The sequence below is a fragment of the Furipterus horrens genome, unplaced genomic scaffold (assembly GCF_987537825.1).
Source record: "Furipterus horrens unplaced genomic scaffold, mFurHor1.1.pri manual_scaffold_9, whole genome shotgun sequence".
Taxonomy (NCBI): domain Eukaryota; kingdom Metazoa; phylum Chordata; class Mammalia; order Chiroptera; family Furipteridae; genus Furipterus; species Furipterus horrens.
Genome location: NW_028327179.1, coordinates 74,632,862 through 74,646,362, shown reverse-complemented (window position 1 = coordinate 74,646,362; position 13,501 = coordinate 74,632,862). Strand labels below are relative to the sequence as shown.

The 13,501-nt window shown below is 39.1% G+C and overlaps 1 protein-coding gene and 1 non-coding gene across 11 annotated transcripts in view; one reads left to right on the top strand and one right to left on the bottom strand.

Moving 5' to 3' along the window:
- The window catches only part of CADPS2 (calcium dependent secretion activator 2), a 689,394-nt gene that overhangs the window by 552,748 nt on the left and 123,145 nt on the right, over positions 1-13,501 (bottom strand). The window lies entirely within an intron of this gene.
- On the top strand, positions 3,242-3,348 carry LOC150001950 (U6 spliceosomal RNA). The gene has a single exon (XR_016513250.1). It is a non-coding gene; the product is annotated as a U6 spliceosomal RNA (small nuclear RNA).

Below are 13,501 nucleotides of genomic sequence, written 5' to 3'. Positions count from 1 at the left end.
TACTGTATATGTAGGTTGTTAAAATTACGTAAATTTAAGAGTGTAGAATAAATGTAAGGGTCCTACTTCGCAGGGTGGGGGGTGTCTAGAAGGTAATACCCACGATAAGTGAGGGAATACTGTAAAGGGTCTGCCTTTGTGACACTTACATTCTACATGAAGAGTCAAACACAGAAACAAATACACATATATTTCAATATACATAGAATACAATATAAGGTGGTGCTGAGAGTTAAAAATAAAATAAAGCAGGATAAAGAAATAAGGAGGGATAGAAAAGAGCGCTATCTTAGAGAATGGCGAGGGGGAGAACTCTTTAAGGATTAGGACTAGAGATCTAAGTGAGCGAGTAATTCCTGCAAATATCAATGGGAAAACTATTCCAGGGAGAGAACAGCCAAACACCAAGGCCCAAGTAAGGGGATATATTAGGTGCATTCAAGGCAGGCACGCCACTAACAGGTTAAATAGTTTGCATAAACTTTTGTCCTCTCTAAGCCTCATTTTCCCCATCTACAAAATCTGAAAGCAACACTTGCAGCGCAGGAGTTCTACTACCTGACTTCACTGTTTCTGTACCTCCTACCACCACTCAGTTTGGTGCAGACACTGGCTCTCAGACATACAAGGAGTCACTCCCTAACTCATTCCCTCCTGAATTTAATCCAAATATGCACAGGCTCACCTAATCCTGTGATAGATTATACCAATTGAACTGTACATGTTATGGCATGTAACAGTTCAGGCGCTCCAATGTGCTGGCCAGATCGAAACACTGAAGGCTCAGTTAGATTTTACTCTAGCAAAAAGTCACGGCTCAAGGTGCAATGACATGAAAAAGGGTCTCAATTTCTCTATGTGGAGAATTTTTAAATTCCAGTAATGTTTATATAGTTCTCCCTCCTTGTTGAAGATAACAGATTAAAACAACCACAGAGAAGTTTGGTTACCTTATTCTGCTTATTTCTGACCCATGTAAAAAACTTGATAAATTAATAAACCCTGGATGATCAAGGTGGACAGCCACCACTCAGAACAGTGCCCAGGACATGGTAAGAATCTAAGTATACATATTTGATGAATGACTGACCAGTTAGTCATTGGGAAATGCCATAAGGAATGTCCCTGATTCTCTACACCAGGAAGACTGTGGTATCAACTTTTTCTCAGCTCCAGAACCTTCAATGGCATCCACTTCACTAGCTGTATTAATAATATGTCTATTGAAATAAAGCTGTCTATAATATTTCTAAAACTAAAGTGTATGATGTAAGGAACGTGACACGTCCTCTGTGTAGAGAAATGTGTTAAATAACAATAAAAATGTTCATAGTTGAAATAGCAGCTGCCAATAATTGAGAGCCTCATATGCGCTATGCTAGTTGAAATGTAAATCAATGTGATCATCAAAACAAAACTATGTGGTCTTCCGGCCAAGATGGAGACCTAAACAGACATGCTGCATCTCCCGTCACAACTAAGAAGGAATAAAACTACCTCAAAACTGGAGACAGCCAGAAGTTCCAGAAAATTGAGCTGCATGGAAGTCCAACAAACAAAGATATAAAGAAGAAATACTCATCCAGACAAGTAGGAGGGATGAAGCCAGGGTGGAGAGGACGTGGTGCGGTGGCGGCAGCACTGATGGCAATCAATGGCAGGCTGGCGGAAAGGGCAGTCACACATTTTGAAAAGTCGAGAGGGACACCTGGGGAGCACTCCCAGCACCAGACCAGACCATGTAGCTCACAGTCCTAGCACCAGGGAAAATAAAGACCCATTGCTTCTGACTATGCAGAACAGTGGGGGCTGGGGCAGAGGAAGAAACTTCCAGTCTCTCAGCAGAGTCCACTTGTTTAAAGGGCCCCCACAGTCCTAAATCGTCTGCAGACCCACCCACTCTGGGAACCACAACCAGGGCAACAGCTAGAGAGGCGTAAGTCCCATACAGAAGTGGGAGAAGTGCCTGGAAAAGGAGAGAGTGCTCAGCAACTGTCATTGCTTCCTCTCGGACCCCTCCCCCACATACAGCACCACAAAGTGGTGAAACGGGTTGGTCTGTATTGATGAATACCTAAAGCTCTGCCCCTTACAATGTACCAGGTGCAAGAGCTCTACCTAAGATACAGAGGCAAACAAACACAGGAGTCTGTCAAGATGAAGAGACAGAGAAGTATGACCCAAAGGGGGAATGGATCAAGGTTCCAGTGGGAGAATTAAGTGACGAGGAGAGAGCCAACCTAACAGATGAGGAGATAACGAACCTAACACATAGAGTTCAAAACACTGGCGATAAGGATGCTCACAGGCTTGACAGATATGTTTGAGATGGCAAACACATAAGAGAAGAAGTGAAGGCTATGCTAAATAAAACAAAGGAAAATCCACATAAAACCAGAGGTGAAGGGAAGAAAACCAGGGTTCAAATCAATGACTTGGAACATAAGGAAAAAAATAACAGTCAATCAGTACAAAATGAGGAAACAAGAATTGAAAAACATGAGGAGAGGCTTAGGAACCTCTGGGACAACTTTAAATGTGACAGCATCCAAACCATAGGGGTGCCAGAAGGAGAAGAAGAAGAGCAAGGAATTTAAAGCTTATGTGAGAAAATAGTGCAGGAAAACTTCCCAAATTTGGTGAAGGAAAAAGACATACAAGTTCAGGAAGCACAGACAGTCCCAAACAAGCTAGACCCAAAAAGGACCACCCCAAGACACATCATAATTAAAATTCCAAAGGTTAAAGATAAAGAGAGAATCTTAAACGCATCAAGAGAAAAGCAGAGAGTTACCTACAAAAGGGTTCCTATAAGGCTGTCAGCTGTCTTCTCAAAAGAAACTTTGCAGGCAAGAAGGTGCTGTCAAAAAGTATTCAAGGTGATGAAAAGCAAGGAAGTACAACCAAGATGACTCTATCCAGCAAAGCCACCATTTAGAATGGAAGGGAAGATGAAGTGCTTCCCAGAGAAGGTAAAGCTAAAGGAGTTCATCATCACCAAGTCATTATTATATGAAACGTCAAAGGGACTTACTTAGGAAAAAGATCAAAATTATAAACATTAAAATGACAACAAACTCACAACTATCAATAACTTAATCTAAAAAATAAAAACAAAATCTAACTAAGCAAACCAGAATAGGAACAGAATCATAGGTATGGGGTCATTTGAATGGTTATCAGCTGGGAGAGGGAAGGGGAGAAAAGGGGCAATGGTGCAGGCATTAAGAAGGATAACTGGGTGCTTGCTTCGGCAGCACATATACTAAAATTGGAACAATACAGAGAAGATTAGCATGGTCCCGGCGCAAGGATGACACGCAAATTCGTGAAGCGTTCCATATTTTTAAAGGGAATATTCTAAGAAAAAAGGAAGAGAAAAAAAAAAAAGAGTAGAGGAACGGAGATACAAAAGGGAAATGAATAAATACATGTCAATAATAACCTTAAATGTAAATGGATTAAATACTCCCATTAAAAGACATAGGGTAACGGAATGGATAAGAAAACAGGACCCACATAGTTGCTGTCTACAAGAAACACACCTCAAAACAAAAGATTTACATAGACTGAAAGTAAAGGGATATAAAAAAATCTTCCAAGCAAATGGACCTGAAAAAAAAGCTGGGGTAGCAGTCCTCATATCAGACAAAACGGATTTCAAAGCAAGGGCAATAAAAAGAGACAAAGAAGGACATTTCATAATACTTAAAGGAACGATTCATCAAGAAGATATAACACTGATAAACATATATGCACCCAACATAGGAGCACCCAAATACATAAAGCAAATACTAGAAGACCACAAGAAGGATATTAACAACAACACACTCATACTAGGGGACTTCAACACTCCATTATCAACAATAGACAGATCATCCAAGCAAAGAAACACCAAGAATATACAGGCATTGTACAACACACTAAACCACATGGACTTAATTGATATATATAGAACTTTTCACCCCAAAGAAGCAAAATATACATTCTTTTCAAAGGCACATGGGACATTTTCAAAGATAGACCACATGATAGGACACAAAACAAGCCTCAACAAATTCAAGAAAATTGAAATCATATCAAGCACCTTTTCAGACCACAATGCCTTGAAACTAAAAATCAACCTCAGGGAAAATAATCAAAGACACCCAAACTCATGGAAAATGAATAACATGCTCTTAAATAACGAATGGGTTAACAATGACATCAAAGAGGAAATCAAGAAATTTCTAGAAACTAATGACAATGAACACACAACAGCCCAAAACCTATGGGACACAGCAAAAGCAGTCCTAAGAGGGAAGTTCATAGCAATACAGGCATATCTGAAAAGACTAGAAGAATCTCAAATAAAAAACCTAACCATAAAGCAACAAGAACTAGAACAGCAACAACAAACAAAGCCTAGGGCAAAAAGAAGAAAGGAAATCATCAAGATCAAAGCAGAATTAAACGACATAGAAACGAAATGAACAATCCAAAAAATCAACAAAACTAGGAGCTGGTTCATTGAAAAAATAAACAAAATTGACAAACATCTAGCCAGGTTCATTAAGAAAAAAAGAGAGAAGACCCATATAAACAAAATCAGAAATGAAAGAGGAGAAATCACGACTGATACCTCAGAAATACAAACAATTATAAGAAATTACTACAAACAACTCTATGGCAAGAAATTTGACAACCTAGTAGAAATGGACAGATTTCTAGAAACATATAACCTTCCAAAACTGAATCAAGAAGTAGAAAGTCTCAACAGACCAATAACAAAGAAGGAAATTGAAACAGTAATCCAAAATATCCCTGCACACAAAAGCCCTGGGCCAGATGGCTTCACAGGCGAATTTTACAAAACATTTAGGGAAGAACTAACTCCTACCCTCCTCAAACTATTCCAGAAAATCCAAGAAGAGGGAAAAATTCCAAACTCTTTCTATGAAGCCTGTATTACCCTAATCCCAAAACCAGGTCAGGACACAGCAAAGAAAGAAAACTACAGCCCAATATCACTGATGAACATAGATGCTAAAATCCTCAATAAAATTTTGGCAAACAGGATCCAACAATACATCAAAAAGATCATACACCATGATCAAGTGGGATTCCTCCCAGGGATGCAAGGATGGTTTAATATTTGCAAATCAATAAATATAATACATCACCTAAACAAATGAAAGACAAAAATCACATGATCATATCTATAGATGCAGAAAAAGCATTTGATAAAGTACAACACCCATTTATGTTGAAAACACTCAGCAAAATGGGAATAGAGGGAACATACTTTAACATAATCAAGGCTATATATAAGAAACCTGAAGCCAACATCATACTCAATGGACAAAACCTGAAAGCATTCCCCCTGAAATCAGGAACAAGACAAGGCTGTCCACTCTCTGCACTCCTATTCAACATAGTGTTTGAAGTCCTCGCCACAGCAATCAGACAAGAAAAAGAAATAAAAGGCATCCAAATTGGAAAAGAAGAAGTAAAACTGTCTTTATATGCAGATGACATGATAGCATACCTCGAAAACCCTATAAACTCCACTAAAAGACTACTCGATATAATAAGTGAATTTGGCAAAATAGCGGGGTACAAAATAAATATACAGAAATCTAAGGCATTTCTGTGCACCAACAATAAAATATCAGAGACAGAGACAAAAAAGAAAATACCATTTACTATAGCAACAAGAAAACTAAAGTACCTAAGAATAAACTTAACCAAAGAGATAAAAGACCTGTACACTGAAAATTATGCAACATTGAAGAAAGAAATTAAGGAAGATACAAATAAATGGAGGCAAATACCATGTTCTTGGATGGGAAGAATCGACATCATCAAAATGGCCATACTACCCAAAGCAATTTACAAATTCAATGCAATCCCTATTAAAATACCAATGACATATTTCACTGACCTAGAACAAATCCTCCAAAAATTCATATGGAACCAAAAAAGACCCCGAATAGCAAAAGCAATCTTGAAACAGAAGAACACAGCAGGAGGAATCACGATACCAGACATCAAACAATACTACAAAGCCACTGTGATCAAAAGCGTCTGGTACTGGCATAAGAACAGACATATAGATCAGTGGAACAGAATTGAAAGCCCAGAAATAAACCCAGGCCTCTACGGTCAACTAATCTTTGATAAAGGAGGAAAGAACATAAAATGGAGTGAGAAGAGCCTCTTTAACAAATGGTGCTGGGAGAACTGGACAGGGACCTGCAAAAAAATGAAACTAGACCACCAACTTACACCACACACGAGAATAAACTCAAGATGGATTAAAGACTTAAATGTGAGCCGTGATACCATAAAAGTCCTAGAGGAAAACATAGGCAGGAAAATTTCAGATATCACACGTAACAATATCTTCACCGATACATCTCCCAAGGCAAGAGAAATAAAGGAAAAAATAAACAAATGGGACTACATCAAACTAAAAAGTTTCTGCTCAGCAAAAGAAAACATCAGCAAGATGAAAAGGAAACCAACCATATGGGAAAACATATTTGCCAATGATATCATAGACAGGGGACTGGTCTCCAAAATATATAAAGAGCTTATACGACTCAACATCAAGAAAACAAACAACCCAATTAAAAAATGGGCAAAGGACCTGAACAAACACTTCTCTGAAGAGGACATACAGAAGGTCCACAGACACATGAAAAAATGCTCAACATCATTGGCCATCAGAGAGATGCAAGTAAAAACCACAATGAGATACCACCTTACACCTGTCAGAATGGCCATCATCAACAAATCAACAAACAACAAATACTGGCGAGGATGTGGAGAAACAGGAACCCTACTGCACTGTTGGTGGGAATGCAGACTGGTGCAGCCACTATGGAAAACAGTATGGAATTACCTCAAAAAACTAAAAATGGAACTGCCATTTGAACCAGTGATTTCACTGCTAGGATTATACCCTAAAAATCCTGAAACCCTAATTCAAGAGAACTTTTGCACCCCTATGTTCATAGCAGCCCTGTTTACAATAGCTAAGTGCTGGAAACAGCCTAGGTGCCCGTCTGTGGATGAGTGGATCAAAAAACTGTGGTACATCTACACAATGGAATACTATGTAGCAGAAAGAAAGAAGGAACTCCTGCCATTTGCGACAACATGGATGGAACTAGAGAGAATTATGCTTAGTGAAATAAGCCAGGCAAAGAAAGCAAAATACCATATGATATCACCCAATACAGGAAACTAAAGAGCAACACAAACAAACGAACTAAATAGGCAAAGACTAGAATAGTAGTCAGTAGGGGGGAGGGGGGAAGGGGGAGGGGGGAGGGGGGAGGGAGAGAAGGGGGATAAGTAAGGGAAGGGTCAGGTCAAGGAACGTATATGAATGACTCATGGACATGGAAACGGGGAGGGATATAATTGTGGGAGAAGGGATGGGCTGGGAGGGGGGAGCAATGGGGGAAAAATGGGACAACTGTAATTGAATAACAAAAAATAAAATTAAAAAAAAGAAAAGCATAACTGGTTGGTGAAGAATATACAGGGGGAAGTTAGAGATGATATAGGAGAGGGTGAAGCCAAAGAATTTATATGCACGACCTATGGACATCAACTAAGGGGGGATGGGATTGCTGGAGGGAAGAGAGGTACTGGGCAGAGGGGAGCAAAGGAAAAAAATTGAGACTACTGTAACAACATAACCAATAAAATATACTTTTAAAAAAACCTATGTGGTATTTTTATTATCTCTAATTTACAGTTGAGAAGACATTCTCCACTTAGGTGGTGTTTCCTCTGTCACACATTGCTGGTTGGTTGTGAACTTAGTATGCAAATTCCATGAGTGATTGACTTCTGGGCTTTACTTTTCTCTCTTGTGAAGGGCAGTAAACTAAACAAATATAGAAGGTTTTTGAAATTTTTGAACCATTGTCATAGAAGTCCAATACAGAATGACTTAGCAGATTGTAATTTAGAAATAATTCATACCGACTTAAAATGTTTTTACATCTGTGACCATTTTACTAATATACCATTTAGTTTACTCTCCTCAAACAATAATAACTGTTATGTGTCCTAAAAAACATATTTGTTGAACTATGGAGTAGAGAAACAAGAAAAGCTGTCCACTTCCTTTCAATACATAGATTCAGCTAAGAAAAACAGCCTTGAAAAGCCATCTTGCTAACACCTAAGAAAAGGTGTTATCGAGAGTGTATGTCAGTGCAAGAGGCAATAAATCCCAAACAAGTCAGGGCTATTTCAAAAGCTTTTAAAAAGACTTTGTGGACCACAGAAATGTGAGAGAATGTGTGTCAGCAGATGATGATATCCAAGCTAACGGGATAAGGAATGACAGGTAAGAACTCAGACCCTAATGACAGAGCTGAAGTTAAATCCCAGCTCTATCATTCACTAGTTACTAGGAAAGTAACTCATATTATCCATAGCTCCGTTTCTTACCTGGAAAGTGGGGATAATAGTACTGACTTCACAGGACTGACATAAGAATGAAATGAACTAAAATATCGATCGGCAGCCGTCCGTCTCGAGAGACGATGGTGTAGCTTCTTAAGAGTCTATCTGCACCACCGAGAATGGCTGTGCAGTCCAACTCGGGAGTGACACGGTATCTGTCTCCTCCCATGTTGAATCGACATCTTGCGATGACGCTGGAGTGTCCTCTCCAGTGAAGCTGAAGCTACAGAGCCTGGGCAGGGTGATATGGAGGGTCTGCTGTTGCCCATGCAGCAGACCCCCCTCTCTTCGCAGCTGAAGGGTCCAAGGGAAAGATGGAGTCAACACAGCTTGGCTTCAGGTGCGCCGCAGGAGTTGCCGGTGTTGACTACAACGTCAAACTGCCTTAGGGACTCCGGCTCCGGATTTTCTGTCGGGGTTTACTCCCTTAGCCTTTCCCCTGAAGAGGTATGCCGCAAGGCAGCGGAGGTTTTTTGGAGTCAGAGTTTTCCTTCTCTGATGTGCCCTGACTGGAAGATCGAACCAGCGACACTTAGCTCGCAGGCCGACGCTCAATCCACTGAGCCAAACCAGCCAGGAACTAAAATATATAAACTACAAAAGCCTAATATAAAAGAAAAATGTCTACTAATGGTTAATAAAAAAGTCATTAACCCCTAGACAATGTAAAAAAAATTCAGAAGAAGACTGCTTGCCTGCCAAAGCAGGTTTTCAGGGCTATCAAATGTAGATTGTTTTTAAGCAGACATTAGGAAAATTAAATAAATTTTAAAATATGCATGTCATTTTGATTTTTTTCCTAGTTAGTGAAGAGATCCTCATTTATTGAATGCTTCCTAGGTTTTAGACACTAAGCTAAAAGACATTTTTCTCATCTATTTCTCACATCTATGTGAGGAAAATGTTATTTGTCCCATTTTACAGGGGGAAAACATGGACCCAGAAGTTAAAGACACAGTCAATTATTCTGATAAATGATACAGCTGGGATTCCCAACCCAGGTCTGTAGATTCCAAAGTCTATGCTTTTAAACATTATGCTTCCCTAACCCCTTTATTTCCTGGGACACCATGGTTGTGCCAACCACAGTGCTTTTCAGGAGAGTTAACCTTCCCAGCTGGAGAGGAATTACTATATGATTATTTCTACAAGAAAAGTCAATAGTTGAGAGAGACATTCAAAATCATGCAGTTAGACCAACAAAGACTTTAATTCTATACAGCAGAGACACCCATTGTGCCTTTTTCTTATTCCCTTTGCCTTACCCCTTGACCACAGTGTGTAAATAATTTTAGTAACTGTAGATCTGACACCTACTGACATTTCAAATAATCTAAATCCAAGTACCTTTAGGAAAATATGATAAAAGGAGCTATCATTGATTGAAAAAGCTCCCAGATTTTTAGTCTATTCATAAGACTGTAGTTTAAAAGGGTGAAGAAAGTATTTAATAATAAAACTTAAATAATCTATATTGAAAAGTTAAGTTTCTAGAATCTATATCCTAATGTGATCTACTGTCTCTCGTTTGTTATTTCACTGGGGAGACAATAAGCTGGCATTTCTTTTTGTTCACAACTCTGGAAAAATAAGTGAAGATCAGGTAGCAATGGTAGTTAAAATGAATTTCTGGTCTTATATACAGCTTTTATGGTAGTCTACAGCCAGCTGTCAGTCCCAAATTAACAAATGGAAATGTGATAATTAAAGCCAAACTTGTCCCTTAATAAAGGAGGGCTTACGGCAGGCACCTTCAAGTGGCTTAATCACTGTCTTGGCTGACTGACACAAGCATATTAATCATAGAAAAACAGTTGATACTGGCAAGCTGAAATCCAGGGTTATGACCTTCATTTCCCAGTTAGCTCTAGAATGCTTGAGCTGTGAGGCTGAAGATAACATGAAGATTTAGTTATCCATATCAAAAATATACCACAACGTCATCTATAAATCTAAAGGGAATTTTTTAAAATATTCCTATTTTGTTCCAAAACTTTTAAACATTTTTAAACCAAAGGGTAAAAAAAAGAAAAGAAAAGAAAAAAATACAACTACTTAATCTTTGGTTCAGGTGAAAGAGGAATCTGAAAAGATTTTAGAAATGCCTCATTACCTTGCTCACCGGTCATTCAGGAGTGATATTCAAAACAAAATTAGTCATGGAAGACTGTGATTTGTTGTAAAGGCTGAAAACAAAATGCCTTGAAGAAAACACAAAATAATGTTTTCAATTCTGCAGAATGAAATAAAATTATACTATTCTTAAAGTTCCTACTTAGATGTGAAGAAAATCATGTTGTGGATAATTTTATAAGTAACAGTTCCTTTGGAAGCCATATGTTTAGACTTATAAGCAATATTTTTCCTTTTGTGTACAGAGTAGCTCAAAGATCCAGTGCACATAAAGTCACAAGACAGCACAGCAGATATATTTTATCCTAAAAAGAAAACCCAAATGAGGAAATGACAACCAAATTGCAAAGCACAGATCTTATAATAGAAAATGGAGATAATCCGAAATACAGCATGTGCTAAGTGCCACCATCATAAAAAGTCACAGCTGCCAAAAGTATTTGTCCCCAGATCACAGCAAGGCTGCCACTCAAACTGCACTGTCAAATGAGGTCTATGAGCAATGTGGGATACATACCACAAGAGCTTTGGAGACCCGAGAAACTGGGTGAGACAACTGCAACTAATGTGACTTTCTGAGTTTTTATTAGCACTGCCCTCAAGACAATTCAGCTTAGTTTTATGATTACTGAATAAAAAGGCACTTAGCTCCGATTCTTCTGCCAACAAATGGCTTTAAAATTCATTACTAAAAATTAGTCACAATGTCATTCTCTCCCTTTGGATGTGGTTTTGGCAGCATTTCTGTTCACTCCACATTACTAACAGGGCAGAGATAGCTATACCTTGAGAAAGCAGCATTTGCATCCACAGCTTGCAGCAGCACAATCCTGAGGACTCCTAGACAATAACTGTGCTGTTCCCTGATTCCATCTCTTTCTGTTCATTCAAAAATTCATCACCTCACAGTGCCAATTTTTTACCCTAACAAGAACCTATTCCTCCTCTAAATCATAATGGTATGTAACTTTCTGAAAACACCATTAAACCATTTGCTAAAAGTCAATATTCTCAATCATTCTCAGATCAAATAAAAACCGTTAACTTCCTAATTATAGGCTCTGAAATATTTATTAGTGGTTTAAATACCTTCATCTCTGTTTCAGGAAAAATATGGTGTAACAAAAGATGTAGGCTTCAGAGTGAGACTGTTGGATCTGAATTGGCCAACTGTTTACTGGGTGACCTAGGACAAGGGAATTAATGTCTCTAAATCTGTGTTTTCCTCCTCCGTGAAGATAGTAATAGAAATCTCAAATTGCGGCTGAGGGTTAAATTATTATGATTTTCATAATTATAATTATAGCTAACATTTATTGAGCACTTCTATGTGGCAGATATAATTAACTCCCTTACTCCACACAAACACTCATGAGGTGGAAACTAGTGTCTGCTTTACAAACAGGAAAACCAAGACAGAGAGGTTAAGGGACTGCCCAAGGACACGGGAAAACCAAGACAGAGAGGTTAAGGGACTGCCCAAGGACAGGGGCTATGACTGATGAGACAAGAACTGAAACCCAGTGGTGTCTGCAAAACTGTTAACCCTTAGGACACCACGCCTCACTGAGTAACAATGCTATTCTGTGTAAAAAGTCTATTCACAGTGTCAGCCAAAAACATACAAACAAATGCTCTCTCTCTCTCTCTCTCTCTCTCTCTCTCTCTCTCTCTCTCTCTCTCTCTCTCTCTCTCTCTCTCTCCCTCCCTCCCTCCCTCCCTCCCTCCTTCGCTTACCCCTGTCTCTGAAATTGGTCACCCTGTCCTCAGGTGAGGATGAAAATGACAAAAAAAAAAAAAAAAAAACACAGTGAGAAAAAATGCTCTCTGTGGATCAGGAAGCACACTCTCACATGACACCACATCTTCCTGTCCTTTCATTTAGGACTTCCTAGGCCTTCAGAACTGTGAGAAATAAACGTCTGTTGTTTAAGCCACCCAGTTTACAGTACTTTGTTACAGCAGCCTGACCTATGATACCCACTTCCCAAACTCACTATACATTACGCATAAAGTAGCTTTGTTTTGTCCCAGGCTCATTTACACAAAAAGAAAGGCAGTCCTCTTTCAACTCAACACCCAAATGCAGAAATGAAAAACCAAGAGCTGTAAAGAACATGGCCCAGTTTCTGCACACTGAGGACATGAGGGTGTCCACCGTGTATACAAGGGTGTCCATGGGACAGTCCTGGATGCAACCCTGACACACTGCAGTGTTAGCTGCTGCAGAGCACTCGTCCATGTGTTCAGACAGCAGGGCACCAGGGCCTTGAACAGCCAATCTCAGAGCAACACTGCAGGTCTCAGCAGAGAAAAGGAAAGAGAACCATGGAGAATTCTCAGTGCTCCATCAGCCTTTAACTCAGACCCTTCCAGATAGAGTGTGGGCAGTAAAAATTTTATCTTGTTGCATATTAGAATCCAGGGAGTTTGGGCTAATACTCATACTGAGACCAATACCTAGGGTTAATGTAATTGGTCTGGACAGGGCCTAGACATGCAGTGATTTCTCAAAACTACCCAGGAGATCCTAACCTGCAGCGGGAGTTGAGAACCACAACCTGGCCTGTTCAAGTCTGAAGAAACACTGCTTCCAGTACTTTATCCTTTGGGTGTTGAGTGTCACTAAAGGATTTATAATACAGGTATAAAAAGATTAGATTTATCTTCTAGAAAAAACAATCTGGTAGTGATGAGGAAGAAGAGGAAAAGGCAAGGGTCTACTCTAATGCAGGTTATCAGTAGTCTTCATCCATCCAGCCACTTACCTGATAGTTATTGAGCCTCCTCTATTTCGGAGACACAATGAATAAGATGAATGAGGCATACTATTTTTGCTCTCAAGAAGTTCCCAATGGAGAAAGAGATAAAAAAATTAAAATAATGTACAATAAATAGA